General features: G+C 37.4%; 1 protein-coding gene across 3 annotated transcripts in view; it reads right to left on the reverse strand.

The window, feature by feature from the left end:
- The window catches only part of ELMOD1 (ELMO domain containing 1), a 70036-nt gene that overhangs the window by 29789 nt on the left and 25347 nt on the right, over positions 1–14900 (reverse strand). The window contains exon 1 of one of the 3 annotated variants that reach the window (XM_072611200.1): positions 3973–4060. The exons of the other annotated variants lie outside the window; for them this stretch is intronic. The gene's annotated coding sequence lies outside the window, so the exon portion shown is untranslated. Of the gene's footprint in view, positions 1–3972; positions 4061–14900 lie in introns of those variants that run through there. 3 annotated transcript variants of the gene reach the window in all.

Raw genomic sequence — 14900 nt, forward strand, 5'->3', positions numbered from 1 at the left:
TCTCCACACCAGGTATTCCAAACCTTTTCTTTTCTCCTTTCATCATCTATCCTACCAATATCTCTAAGTGGACCTCTCCTCCTAGGTTACTGAGAATACAGACATCACTTGTCATGAACTCCTTCCTTAATCCAGATTTCAAAACCCCACTTTGTCATCCCCCATTCCTTTCTTCTTTCCTCCATTCTTTAAGAAGAAATGGTCCTTATATTTGCCCAAACCAACTTCTACTTGTACTCTTGATCCCATATTTCCTGGAAACTTTCCGTACCACAATTCCTTCCTTTTCATCTTCAATCTGTCCTTATCCACTGTCTTCTTCCCTGTTGCTAAAAACCTACTTTATTCTCCATCATCCTTAAAAGCAAACCAGACAAAAACCCCTTCACTTAACCTTTCCATCTTCTCAAACAATTTTCCTTTTTCTCAGTCAAACTCTTAGAAAGAGTTGTTTGCATTCATTTGCTCCATTTCCTTGCCTCCCACTGACTTCTGAATTTCTCATCAATTGGATTCTGATCTCAACACTCCAATGAAACGTCTCTTCCCAAGTTCATCAATGATCCCATAACTACAAAATCAAATGGACTTTTCTTAGCCTCAATTCTACTTGATTTCTTTATAGCTTTTAGCACTCTTGATCTTTCTCTCTTTTGAGATATTATCTTCTTCCTTGGCTTCTGTGACTTTTCTTTTACTTGATTTTCTTCCTAGTGTCCTGATCACTCCAAGGTCTCCTCTTCTGGCTCACCTACTTACTGTTAAGGATGGATGTCCCCTATAGGCCTGGTCTTTGTCCCTCTTTTTCCTACACACTCTTGTCATTTCTTTTCAAAAGACGCATTTAGTCCTAATCTCTCTAATAATTAACCTAGTAATGCAATATCAGCTGCCTGTGGAAGCATTTGCAAAATAGATATTCTATATGTATCTTAAACTCAACACAACCAAATTAAACTCTTATTTTCCCTCATGCCCATTCTATTCTCCAAATTTTCCTGTTTCTGTCAGGAACACCACCACTATCTTTTCAGTCACTCAGTTTTTTTTTTTCAGCTCTTTCTTCTTTTTCCCTCTCCCCCACTGCCATATCTAATACCTTGCCAAGTTTCAGATTACCTATGCAAACCTCTCATATTTAGTTCCTTTCTCTTTACTCACACAGCTACTTCCCTAGTTAATCACTTTCCACCTGGGTTTATTTCATTAATTTCCTAAATGAGCTCCACAATTTTCAGCTATTCCTTTCCCTTTCCAACCCATTCTGAACAGAGCTGCCAAATTAATATTCCCAAGACCCAGGTCTGACAAAGTCACTCCCCTGCTCAAGAATCTGTAAATATCTTCTAAGAAAAAATGCATCTATTGAAAGCCCTCTGAAGTTTTGTTCTCATCTACCATTCCAGACTTATTTCAAATTATTCCCTTTGGTGATGACCCTCTGGGAGATGGCAGGGAGAAAGATACAAGGAGAAATCCAGGTGACAATAAAAACAAAAGATTATCAATAAAACTTATTTTAAAAGTAATTTCTTTTGATGCATTCTATTGTTCCTGTGAAACTGACCCACTACCTAGGTCCCAGACTTATCATTTCATCTCTTATCTCCATGCTTTGCATGGTCTTTTCCCCTTGCTTGAAATATGCTTCCTCCTCATTTCTGAAAATCTCTAGCTTCCTTCAAGGCTCAGCTCAGGCTCTGTCTCCAACTCAACACTTTTCCTGATTCCCTTCCATTGGTGCTTACTCTTTCCTGAAATTATCTTGTCTTTATTTATTTGCATCTGTGTTGTATTCAACTAGCAGAGTGTGGGCTTCCTGAGGGCAAGGACTATTTCATTTCTGCCTCTTTTTTCTTAGAACCTAGCACAGTGCCTACTTAACTGTAGATGCTTATGTTCATTTAATTTGAATTGATCACTTAATCTTGGCAAAGACATTTATCACAGGCAAAGCAAATCTGCTTACTCTTCTAATGCCATTAGAAGAAAAGCATTTTTTTTTTTACATTGTAATCATACATTCCCTCCAGCTGGATTTTTTAAGGCACATATACAACCAGAAACTCCAAAGACATGTCTTGTACATCTAGTAGGAGGTGCTCAATAAATGTTGATTTCATTCACTTACCTCCCTGTTCTTTTTTTCTCCTACCTCTACTCTATACACTGATTGCACATTCTAAGAATAAACTTGAGATAACTAGCTGCCCCTTGCTAGTTAATGCAGTGGACAGAGTGCTGGGCTTGGAGGCAGAAAGACCTGAGTTCAAATTTGACCTCAGACACTTACTAGCTGTGTGACCCTGGGCAAGTCACTTAACTTCTGTTTACCTCAGGTGCTAACTATAAAATGAGGATAATAACATCACCCACTTCCCAGACTTGTTGTGAGATTCAAATGAAATAAAATTTATAAAAAGTACTTAACACACAATACCTGGCTCATGATAGGTTCTGCATAAATAGAAATTTCCTTTCCTTCCTTATTGCTCTGGTCTAATCAGTCAGGCACATACATACATGCACAACACATGCATATGTATGTATGTCCAAGTATACATGCACACACATATATGCGCATGCATGTGTGTGTACTGTGTATGTATAGATATGTACATGTGTCTGTATATAAACAAATTACATATACAAGTGTATATGTACACTTTGGGACTTTAATTGTTTTTCTCAGTTCTAAACTTAAGCTTCTTGGTTCTATGGAAAGATTCTCACTTCACAAAATGTTCTGTGTAATTCCAGGATTAGAAATAAGTGCTCAATGTCCAGGGAGAAAATGCTTAGCTCTCTTATATCCTCATATAAAAACCACATATGGGGGAAGGCTGCTGTGGCGGAGTGGACTTTTTGAATGTGTAGGCCTGAGATTGAACTAACTCTGCTCTTTTCTATCTGTGTAAGCCACTTCAACTTTTTAGACCTCAGTTTCCTCATTTGTAAAATTAGAATAAAACAACCTATACCCACAGGATTGTCACATTCACAAGATGGTGAATACAAAGTGAGTTGTAAACCAAAAACATGCCAGGTTCAATATATGTCAAGATATAAGTAAGTTTTGCAATTTTGAGATTGTGCATCCAATCTATGGTTAAGTATGTGGGTTCCAACAAGTTGCCCAAGGTAGACAGAGATTAAGTGCCTTGCTCCTGGCTCATAAAGTATCAGAGGCTTGATATGAACCCAGGTCTTCTTGACGCCAAGTACTCTCAGTATTATGCCATGCTATACATATTTAGGTCTGAACTTGTGAGTTCACTCTTAGTGAAGAAACTCTCACTAGCAGTGGAGATCAGCAATTACTGAGAGTCATGAGAGTTACCTGAGGCCATGAATGATTAAATGACTTTTCCCAAAATCACACAACACAACCAGTAACAGAGACAGACAAATCCAGGCCTTCCTGATTCCAAAGGTGTTTTTCTATCCACATTGCCTACTTATAAACAAAATAATTTTTCGAAACTACTGCTCTAAATACTGGGAGAATGTTATTAAAAAAAAGAATTACTGTCTATCCCTCAGGGATCGACCCTAATTATGCATTAGCAGAGTCTGATTCGATGTATTTTTTAAAATCCAGGCCAAATTCTATCGGCATGGCTTTCTTTGTTCCTGCTGTATATTCTCAGAAGGTGCAGCTCAGTAAAGAAGATGACTTATACCTCTCTCAGGAGTTCCCAGAAGGGCTCTATGGTCATCACGATGTTCATTTCTTATTATTTAAATTCATCCTCCAGCTTGTACCTAGAATAGCTACCCAAAGCAAATTATTCAAAATGGATCACATGGCTGCTACAAAATAAGAGACAAGGTAATCTTCTGTAAGGTGCTTAGTTAAGAAAGCATATTCTGTAGAAATGAGTCTGTTGAAAAGGACAAGAGAGCAAAAGCCAGAACTGATAGCAAGTGCAGAGGTGGTGCGGCTGGGAGAGGAAAGGGAGGTGCTGGTACCTGTAACGGAATACTACGCCTCCACCTTATGTGTGGGTGAGTGACATCGCCTTTTGCGACATCAAGAGAAAAATGGCTTATTTTGAACAGTTTCAATAAATGCGCTAATGGAAATTAACTGTTGCTTGAAGAAACCTGTAATAAATAAAAAGTACACTATTGAAGAGAAAGGTTAACACTACAGAAACAACATGTAGATGTGGTAAAATGCATATAACAATAAGGAATTTTCATTTTGTTTCCATAACCACGAGTTTCCACAATGAAATCACTCTGTGTATAGGGGGCAAGAGGAAATCTCACACTCCCCAGGGCCTTCATTGTCTCATACAGTGTTCTGAAACCACCATGTTATTTTAGTTACAGGGAAGCTGTCTTCCATTTAAGCTTTTCATTAAGAGATGCTGGCAACTCAGCATGAACTCCTGCTCCAGTGTGAGTCTGGCCCAGTGCACTGACTCTAATGAGGTTTCCTTGTGAGGAAAGATGCTAGAAGACTATGCATGAGTCTCTAAACAGAGCCCTAGGCAGTGCCTCCTGGCAAAGGGGAGCATCTTCTCCCATGGGCAAGGAAGAGGAATCTATTTCACCAAACTTTTAAATGTAGAAAATTTCTATTAAAATTTAGAAGTCAGAGTGCTAGCATGGGAAAGTAAAAAGTTCAGGTGGTTCTGGCTTAGACATTAATGATTTATGTAAACATGCACAAGTCACTTACTGTACAGAAGGAATAGCAGGAATGAGCTCCAAAGACAATAGAAGAAATTTAGGAAATGGGCCTGGGAAAGGTCAGGTTATATATTCCAGAATTGTTTAATTGAGGATAGTGTGAAACCATCTACATTACTACACCTATTTTAGAATTAAAGCCTTGGAATTGTAACAAAAGAATATATCACATACTGCTGGAGTTCCTATAAGGTCATTCTATGACTCTGTTAGAACATAAGGATGAAAGACCCAGACCCTTGTGAAGGTCAGAAACATTCCCTTTTCTAAATCCACACATTCTCCTCCTCCATCCCATTTCTTCCCTTTTCCTGCACTGATTGCCAGACTATGGTAACATGACAAATGTTAGCTTGGGTGATCAAAATATACTTACCTAATGTGCTCCCCAAATTGCAATTTTAAAAGTTAGCATTTTTCTGTTTGTACTAAATCGGAATATATTAAAGCAACCTTCAGTTCAATTCCAATAAATTCATTCAACACATTTTTATTAAATATAGATGCTTCTTCTTTTCCCTTAGGGAGAAATATAGTGTTTTTTTTTCCAAGGGAATACCTTTCTAGTCAGTAATTATATTTGGCACTATGGAAGATATTTTGCTAGATCTAAATTTTAAGGTTTATGGAAGTTATTCGTTTAAAGTTTATGAGATCTATCATCTTTCCTCCAAAGTTTTATTACTTTAATGCTGGGAAATAAATATAAGAAGGGTTAGTGAAAACTAATTTTGTATTAGATAATGCAAAGAAGACCATGTCACAGTCACTTCTGTCATGAGCTTTATAGTTAGTATAAGATATTTTTAAAGTATCTTGAATTAGGTCATAGAAAATATAAAACCACTACCATTTCTTAACTCTTCCATTATTGTAGTGATAATACATCTGCAGTAAGAAGATGGATTCAGTAAATCATTGACCAGTGAGCTTGACATTCAAATATAGAACAATTCTACATCAAATTGCTAAATGGAGCACTTATAAATGCTTAGAAAGCAATGGTCACTAGGAGTCAGAACAGCTTTACTAAGAAGTTAGGCCAGATGAACCTCAGTTCCTTTTTTGGCAGGGTTACCGGAAAATCAAGGGCTTATTACAGCCATGGCACATCGTGATTTCAGCAAAGCATATGACAAAGTTTTTGAATACCCTAATAGATAAATGTGAACTGAATTATAGAAGAGTGAGATGAATTCAAAACTGGTTGAATGATTGAACCCAAAGACTGTTTATTAACGGATTGATGTCAGCATCCTGGCATATTTCTAGGGATGTGCCACAGGGACCTAGTCTCTTTCTTGTTCTGCCCAAATACTGTTATCAACGGACTTAGATGAAGTCTTCGAAGTCAGATGTCCTTATCAAATTCCCAAGTGACACAAAATGAGAAAGGAAAGTTAACACTTTGGATAATGGAATCCGGATCCAACAAGATAAATGGACTAGAACGTGTCAAATTTAACACAATGATATATAATCAGGATGAAATATGGAATCCTATTTAGTTTAAAAATAATCAACTGCACAAGCAAAACATGAGAGGGGTACATATGAAAGACCTAAGGATTTTATTCCTCATACCTGCTGTCCCTTACAATTTCTGGCTTTTAGAATTCCTGGCTTCCTTTAGAACTCAGCTCAAATGCTACATCCTCCAGGAAGCCCTTTCTGGTCCCTCCATCTGCTGGTGACATCTCCACTAAGGTTACTTCCCATCTATTCTATATTTATTTTATATGTCCTACTTCATATAATTTCTCTTATTAGAATATAAGCTCCTTGAGTACAGGGAACATTTTGGCTTTTTTTTTTTTTTTGCATTTCTAGTATTTAGCACAATGCCCAGTATATAGTAAGCGTTTAACAAATGCAGTTGATCATTGAATGATTGACGACAAGCTTCCTATGAATCAAAAATAATGCTTTATTGTTCACAAAGCTAAAGCAGTGTTGGCCTTTCCTTCTCCAGTTCATTTTACAGATGAGGAAACTGAGACAAATAGGGTTAAGTGACTTGCCCAGGATCACACAGCTAGTAAGTGTCTGAGATCAGATTTGAACTCAGGAAGATGAGTCTTCCTGACTTCAGGCCCAGCACTCTTATCTACTTACTGTACCACCTAGCTACCCTTGTAGGGTACAGAGATTAACCTATTAAATAGGATCTGTAAGATCAATGCCATATGACCAGTTCTTGTTTCTTAAAATTTTTAGAGCTTCAAAAACAATAGCATGTATTTGTACATATTTATTGATGCATACATGAGAGGTGTCTTGGAGTAGTGGATAGAGGGTGGCCTCAGAACTAGAAAGAAATAGATTCAAGTCCAACTGCTGATACATACTGGCTTTATAAACCTGGGAAGTCACTTAAGCTTTCTATATCTTAGGCAACTCTGAGGCTGTAAGTTGTGGAGAAGATGCTGACCTGGATTTGTAGGGTCAGTCCCTATCTCTTTTGGTATCCCATATAAACATACACAGCTGTATACATTCAGGTGTCTTCCTACCTCAATAAGTCAATACCTATAAACAGGTAGTATTTATATGACACTTTGGGATTTGCAAAGTGCTTTATATCACTTCATTTTAGAGTCAAAAAACCCCCTTTAGTCTTGAGTAGATTTAGATATCAATTCCATTTTACAGCTTAGAAAAGTCTCAGTTGGGATGAAATGGTCACTCATCTAGTTAATGTGAAAGGTGAGAGTTGAAACCAGTTGCTCATGGAACCCAAGTTCAGCTTTCCAGTATGCAATGTTGCATCTTTGTGAGCATCAAAGGTTTAAACACTGAATACATTGATGTGCTTTTAGTTTAGGCTTCAACAGCAATGTCTAAATTTAGGTCCTTTTACCATTTTATCAATTCTCTACAAATGCCAAAATATTTTGCTTATTATGTTCACCTGTTTTTCTTGCTCTGTGTTTTTAAACAAATAACCAGTTTCAAGATAAAAGGAAAAAAATGGCTAAGGATGAAATGAGCTCATCATTCTTCCTACTGGAAAACAGAGTTATCACAATGATGGATGTCCGTTCACTGTGCCAAGATTAAATCATTGCATTCTAATTGGTTCAAATATACTGTGGTCTCCTGCTAAGGAACAGCCGTGAATCTTTTCAATTCAGCAATAGAAACTAAGAGTTGAAAAGTATCTCAATTGGTTCCACCCACTCCCCTACCAGAATGGTAATCCTTTCTACTCTATGGATGAAATTAAATTTCCTTTATTATTTGTGATGTGAAAATACATGGCATATTCAAGGTTGATTTAATTATTTATTCTTGAGGCTAGGTTTTCCTATCTTGCCCAGGCTGGAAATGTAAGGCTATTTGTGTTCCAATCCCACTATTAACCAGTTTTTTACCTGCTCCAACCTGGGCAGGCTCATCATTCCTTAGGTAGCCTGCCATTCCCCTGTTCTGGAGGGTGAGGATCCCCATATTGGTGGGTGTTTCAGTGCAGACACTTGACTGACTTAGCCTTGCTACAGCTTATAATTCCCATGCTTAAATGATTCCTCAACCTCATCCTCTCCCAGTAGCAGGGGTTATGAGTGTGCCACCATACCTGGCTCAAAGTTTGTGTTCATCCTTCGTTGCTGAAGAAGACCATGCCATCAGAGAAATGATGACACGACTTACACTTGACTTTGTTTTGAGTGAGTGAGGACTGTGCAGGTCACCAGCCTCTTTCTCCTCCAAAGCCATCTGAATCCAGTGGCCAGATATTCATCAGGATGACTGGAGATGACCCAGGATGCACTGGGAGACCTTGGGTCCTTTAGGCCAAGGTCTTTGCAGGTACTCACTTAGGGTGAGGTAACGCTCGTTCATTGAATAGGCCTGTTTAAGAAGTAGCCAGGGCATGGACCCTTTAATGAGGCCAAGAAAAAGAAAGACATCAGACTGGAAGAGAAACAGCAAGAAGAGCCCTTAGAAAGGGGCCCTTTGGCTTTCCAGCTTCTAAGCACAGGAGGTTTAAGGTTTTGGAAAAGGGCAGGACAGAAAAAAGGTAAAGAAAGGTAAGGTGAGGGAAGGGGAGGGAGAGGGGGAGGGGGAAAGGAGGAGGGGAAAGAGAAGGGAAGGGAGAAGGGAAGGGAAGGAAGCTGGCCAGTAAAACCCAAGTGAACTGGGCATCTTTTGGCCATCCAAATTTACCTTCCTTTGAAGAGGAGAAGAAAGGGGAGGGGGAGGCAGACAGGAGAGGAGGAGCTGAATTACCCAACTAGCTGGGTCCCCATTCGGCCAGTTGTGTCAGGACTGTGTTCGTCCTTTGTTGCCGAAGAAGACCATGCCATCGGAGAAACGATGACATGACTTGCACTTGACTTTGTTTTGAGTGAGTGAGGGCTATCAGATCACTAGCCTCACTTCTCCTCCGGTGGCTCAAAGTTTATTAAACTTGCAAAGGAAGCAAAGAGGGAGTAATCTACACAAACACTGATGACAACACAATATTAGACACAGTACGCCTTAGTAGAGAGAACACTGAATACAAGTGAGAAAAATCTGGACTCAAATTTTACTTTAGATGTTAACCACACAATGGCCCTGAACAAATAAATGCCCTTACTTCTTTCAGCCTGTTTTCTCATCTCTAAAATGACATCTGCCTCACAGAAATATGTTGAGAATCAAGTCTGATAAGGAATATGAAGTGTTTTGCCAATCTGAAAGTACTATGGGGTAAAGAGTAAGTTAAAAGTAAGAAATCCACAATTTGGGATGCAAAAAGAAGACAACTGTGTGAAGAAAAAAAAGTTTAATATCATTTCCAGCACTTAGCTTGGCACCATTCCTGGCACACAGTAGGCATCTAATAAATGTTTATTGGTTGGCCAACTTAATGGTGCTGGACACAGCTGTGACCTTTCGGTTTTGTGAAATTTCCTCTGGCACACAGCAGGCTGTGCAGTGATGATGCCAGAAACCACTTTACAACTTTTGCTCACAAGTAAGTTGATTTCAAGGTGGCTGAGTTTTAAAAGAAAATAAAAACCAAACAACTCCAGAGGAAAAAAAATTAAGGTTTGTCATACACTCTACTGAAGGTCCTGAATTTATTTCTGAGCTCCATCTTCAGACACTAAAGCTTTTTATTAACTTGATATTGCCATAGGAAAGGACTAGGCTAACATTTAGAAAGAATTCAAAAATATCAAATTTTTATTAATATAAAAACCATCTGGAACAATTACCATAGCAACCAAAGAGCATGTCAGGGCATGTTCTATTCTATCACATATTCATGATCATTTTGTAAAAATCTTTTTTTTTCCACAGCGGACATAATCAGATTGAGACATATTCTGTATAAGAAAAACTCTATAAGCCTATTGAATAAATGACATCACAAGGGGTTCCATAATTCTAAGATTTTATAAACATATCCAAGAGACATCTTCACAGCAAAAACCAATGAATGCTGAGGACTCCAAAGAGGCATAACATGAAGAAACAAACATGAAGGAATTGTAACAAAGAGGGAAAAGAATCCTAAATAGAAGTTATTGAAATAATATTTCCTAAAATAATTGAGGTCATCTCAGGTGCTTAACTAGAGAAACCTAAGCAGGTCAAGGAAGCAAACTGTATGTTGTGTTCAGGAGTCTTACATTTCTTCTTCTATTTTCTATCTTACAGTTCTATGCCTAGATCAAGATCATCAATAATCTGGGTTATGATAGGAAATTCTTCTAAAAGATTTAGACATGAGAAAATGCAAGCAGAATCAATGGATCAAAAAGGTTTGCCTCCAAAGGTCTATACACATTTTTTTGAAAGCAAGATGAATGAATCAATCCATCAATCAGTCAACACATTCTTTTTGAGGACCTACTATGTGCAAAGAAGGAGTTGAACTATGGATAAAAAATCAGCAATATTTTAGTGATTCAGTTTCCAAATAAGTAATTGTGTTCCTTACATCTAGTATGCTGTCTTATCTCATCCCTCTTGCTCTCCAACCCCATGCCATTGCTGTTGAATGCTATTTTCCAAAGCCCAGCTCAAATGGTACAACCGCCAAAAAGGTTTCTTGAATTCTCCCATTGGGCAATAATCATTCCTTCCTCAAGCCCTACAGAGAATTTTGTTTGTATTTTTCTTATGCACTTATGCTCCATTTATATTGTAGTTATGTGTGTGTGTGTGTGTGTGTGTGTGTGTGTGTGTGTGTGTGTGTAATTTCTCCTACTCTGGTATAAGTTCCTTGAAGACCTATATTTTATTATTTATCCTTTGAATCTTCCCAAACTCATCTTAATATTTTTTATAAATGGGCAGCCATTCTCTTAGGCCTCTCTTCAGCTTTTGACATCACTGACACTAATCTTCTATTAATTGGATATTCACTCCTCAGTTGCAGTGGCACCATACTGGATTGATCTTCCTGCTAACCTTTTTAACCACTCCTTTGAACCTCATGATGGCTTTTCAGTCTCTTCTCAGTTCCTTAATTTAGGTGTTTTCCTAAGGATCTTACCTTTACCCTCTTGTCTTCCATCTTCCACATTTTTCCCCTTGACAATTTCATTCACTCCTTCAGCTTCAACTACCATCTTTGTGACTTTCAAATCTATATCTATAGTCCTGGCTTCTCTTCTGAGCTACTGACATACATGCCCATTTATGCTTCAAGCTCACTCCTGGATGCTACACTAAAACCTTAAACCAAACCATGTAATTCAGAGCAAGATAGCTACCAGAATGGGAGACACATCAGATCAATCACTTTCCATGTACCTATTCTAGCAAAATACTGGCTTACAACAGACTGAATATATTCAAGAAATCCACACATACAACCTACAAGACCCTGAGTCTAGAGGCAGAAAGATCAGAGAGCTTCCCCAAGAAAGCCCCAGGGTGGCGACCTGGAAAGATTTGGGGCATACTAGTGGCTACTGCATCATGTAGCACTCACTCTAGGACACACTGGATTGTGAGGTCCCTAACAGTCTATCCCGAGACTCCAGAGAACACCCTGAAGGTTGAGCACTCTGAACCTCGAAGATACACACAGGCCTTTTCTCATGAGGTGTAGGGTCAGTACAGAAATCTAGGTGACCCAAGGCAAAAATCAAGCAGGGTAAACCACTCCACTAAAAGGGCACCATGGCCCTGGCGCAAAGCTTTATTTCAGTAGCTAAAGCTGGAGATATAAGCAAAACGAAGAAAAGACCAGCCAGTGTTAAAAAAAAAAAAAAGTAAATCTAAAGATCCCCTGAAAGAAGGAACAAATAATTTTATAAGAATTGCTAATTTAGATTCATAGGAAAAAAAATGGACTTTACACAAGTTCTATATAAATTCCTAAAAGAAAGGAAGCAAAATATAAAAGATGAAATAAGAGTACTGTAGGAAAGAATTGAAAGGAGAAAGTGGTAAATCTCACCTGAGAAATGGACTCTTTGAAAACTAGAATAGATCAATCAGAAATCAGACACCATGAGACAACAAGAAATATTAGAACAAAGTCAAAAGATTGAAAATGATAAAAGAAAACGTAAAATATCTGATATCAAAAATAACAGAGATGGAAAACAGCTCTTGTTTTCAAAGAGGAATAATTTAAAAATCATTGATCTCCCTGAAAATCATGATTTTTTTAAAAAAATAAGGCTTTGGCATCACATTTCAAGAAATCATGAATAAAAACTAAGGAGATCCATTAGCACCAGAGGACAAAATGAAGACAGAATCACCCATCACCTCCTGAAAGGAACACTAAAAGGAAAAATCCCAGGGATGTCCAGAGCACACGCGTCAAAGAAAACATATTGAAAGCATCCAGAAAGAAGTTCATGTGCCAAGGCACCAGTGTCATGATCACATAAGACTTGTCAGCTTTTATGAAAGAACAGAAGAGATCTCGGAATACAATATTCCAAAAGGCAAAAAATACAGGCTTACAAAAGTAGAGTATAATCCTACAGGGGAAAAATGAACTTTTAAAGGAAAGGAGAACTTCTGCGTATTTCTGTTGAAAAGCCAGTACTGAATAAAAACTTTGAAACAGAAACACAAAAGTCTTGAGAAACCTAGAAAGGTAAAGGTATTTGAGCAATAGGAAGGCACCATATGATGATGTATTGCTAACATTCCAAAGAGGGGAAAGAACCAAGTGACTCTTCAGAACCTTAATATCTTTAAAGGGGATCAAGGGAATTAAATACAAAAACCAGAGGTCCTGAGGCTTTGAAGAGGCTAAAGAAAAGTGATGGAAAAAAGGAATACACAAGTATGGAAAAAGAGGAAGAAGAGGGTGGAATTTGATATATATCCTATAAGAAGAATGAGAGGAAATGTATACAAAATTAGAGGAATTGTATGGGGGCAATCTGAAATGATCTGAAATGGACAAAGGAATGTTAAATACACGCACTCGCAACTTGGTATAGAAACATGAAACATCCTTATAATATTGGTCACAAGCAAAACAAACTTTCTGATCATAAAGGGGAAATTAAAATAAGATAAAGGAGAAAAATAGAATCTAAGGAATTGTCTAAGATTGACTCTTAGACATCTATGAAATAGCTGTACAAATTGTGATATATGAATGTAAGAGATTACTATTGCACCATAAAGAATTATGAAAGAGACTTTTCAGAGAATCTTGGATATTAAGAATGGACACAGAGCAAAGGGAGCAGAAGTAGGTGAACAATTTATCCAAGGACAGCAATGTTGTAAAAAGCAACTTTAAAAGATTTAAGAACTATGATCAAAGCAATGACCAACCATTTCTTCAGAGGACCTCTGATGAAGCATATTATCTACTTCCACAAAGAGAAAAGATATACATTTTTGGACATGGTCATTGTGTGATTTTGAATTTCCCCTGTCTATGCCTTTTTCTTACAAGGATTTTAAAAAATCTTTTTCTAAATTTTTAATTGGGAGCAGGGAGAGAGTTTATCAATGATAATACCCAAATAAAAAGGGACAATGAAATATTTTCTAAAATACACAAAAGAGCACAGAAAGAAATTCAAAAGGACACAGAGACAAACAAGAGTTTTGAAAGTAATACTGTATGTACAATTTATGACATATTTTTTAAAAAAGCAAATTACTTAGATTCACAATTTCATAGAGCATCCTCTTTTTGTGTTCTGTTACATGTATGGCAATGCTACTTATTGTTGCTTAAGTTCAGAACTGGGGGGGCATAAAGGAATTTATATGTTATTGGGGGAGATAACAGGTATATTGATGAGTTCCTTTGGGGCTGCCATTTTGAGAAGGAGCAACCTTTGTTCCCCTCCTGGCTTAAGTTAAAAATTTTAAAAATTCGACACTGTCCCAAATAAAGCTTCTTACCTTTTCCCCAAACTCATTCTTCCCTCTGATTTTACTATTTCTGTCTGTGTCGCTATTCATTGGTTATCCTACAGTCCTAACTTATTTTCGAATCTTTCTTTTCTCTTAACTTTTATATCCAATCATATTTTGTCAATTCTGTTTTCACAACTTCTCTCATCCATTCTCTCTTCTCATTTCCCAAAGTCAGCAACCTAATAGATATCATTATTATTCTATCAGATCTTCATGTCTCCTTTCTCCACTCTTTCCAACCCAAATCACTACTACAATAAACTTTCACTGACACAAATCTTTTCATGTTATTTCTCTTCTCAAAGATTTTCAGGGGACTTCTACTGACCTCCAGGTTGCCTGGAATTCAAAGCTCTCCATAATTTGGGACCATAATACCTTTTGAGCTTTATTTCATATTATTCCTTTCAACAAAGTGAAAGCACCCAAGTCTAATATATAATTCTTTGTCTCCTGAACATTTCCCATGCTGCTACACAGTCTTCCCTGAGCTCCTCAATAAATAACAACCTTCCTCTTTAGAGCTAATAAAGATAGCACTTTGTTGTATTTTTTTCATATTTCTCTTGATTCTTATATTTGAAAGTCAAATTTTCTATTCACCTCTGGTCTTTTCAACAAGAATGCTTGGAAGTCCTCTATTTCATTGAAATTCCATTTTTTCCCTGAAGTATTATACTCAGTTTTGCTGGGTGGGTAATACTTAATTTTAGTTCTGGCTTGTTTGACTTCTGGAATATCATATTCCAAGTCCTTCCATCCCTTAGCGTAGAAGCTGCTAGATGTTGTGTTATCTTGATTACGTTTCCACAGTTCTTGAATTATTCCTTTCTGGCTGCTTCCAATAT

Source organism: Notamacropus eugenii, chromosome 5, assembly GCF_028372415.1.
Source record: "Notamacropus eugenii isolate mMacEug1 chromosome 5, mMacEug1.pri_v2, whole genome shotgun sequence".
Lineage (NCBI taxonomy): Eukaryota > Metazoa > Chordata > Mammalia > Diprotodontia > Macropodidae > Notamacropus > Notamacropus eugenii.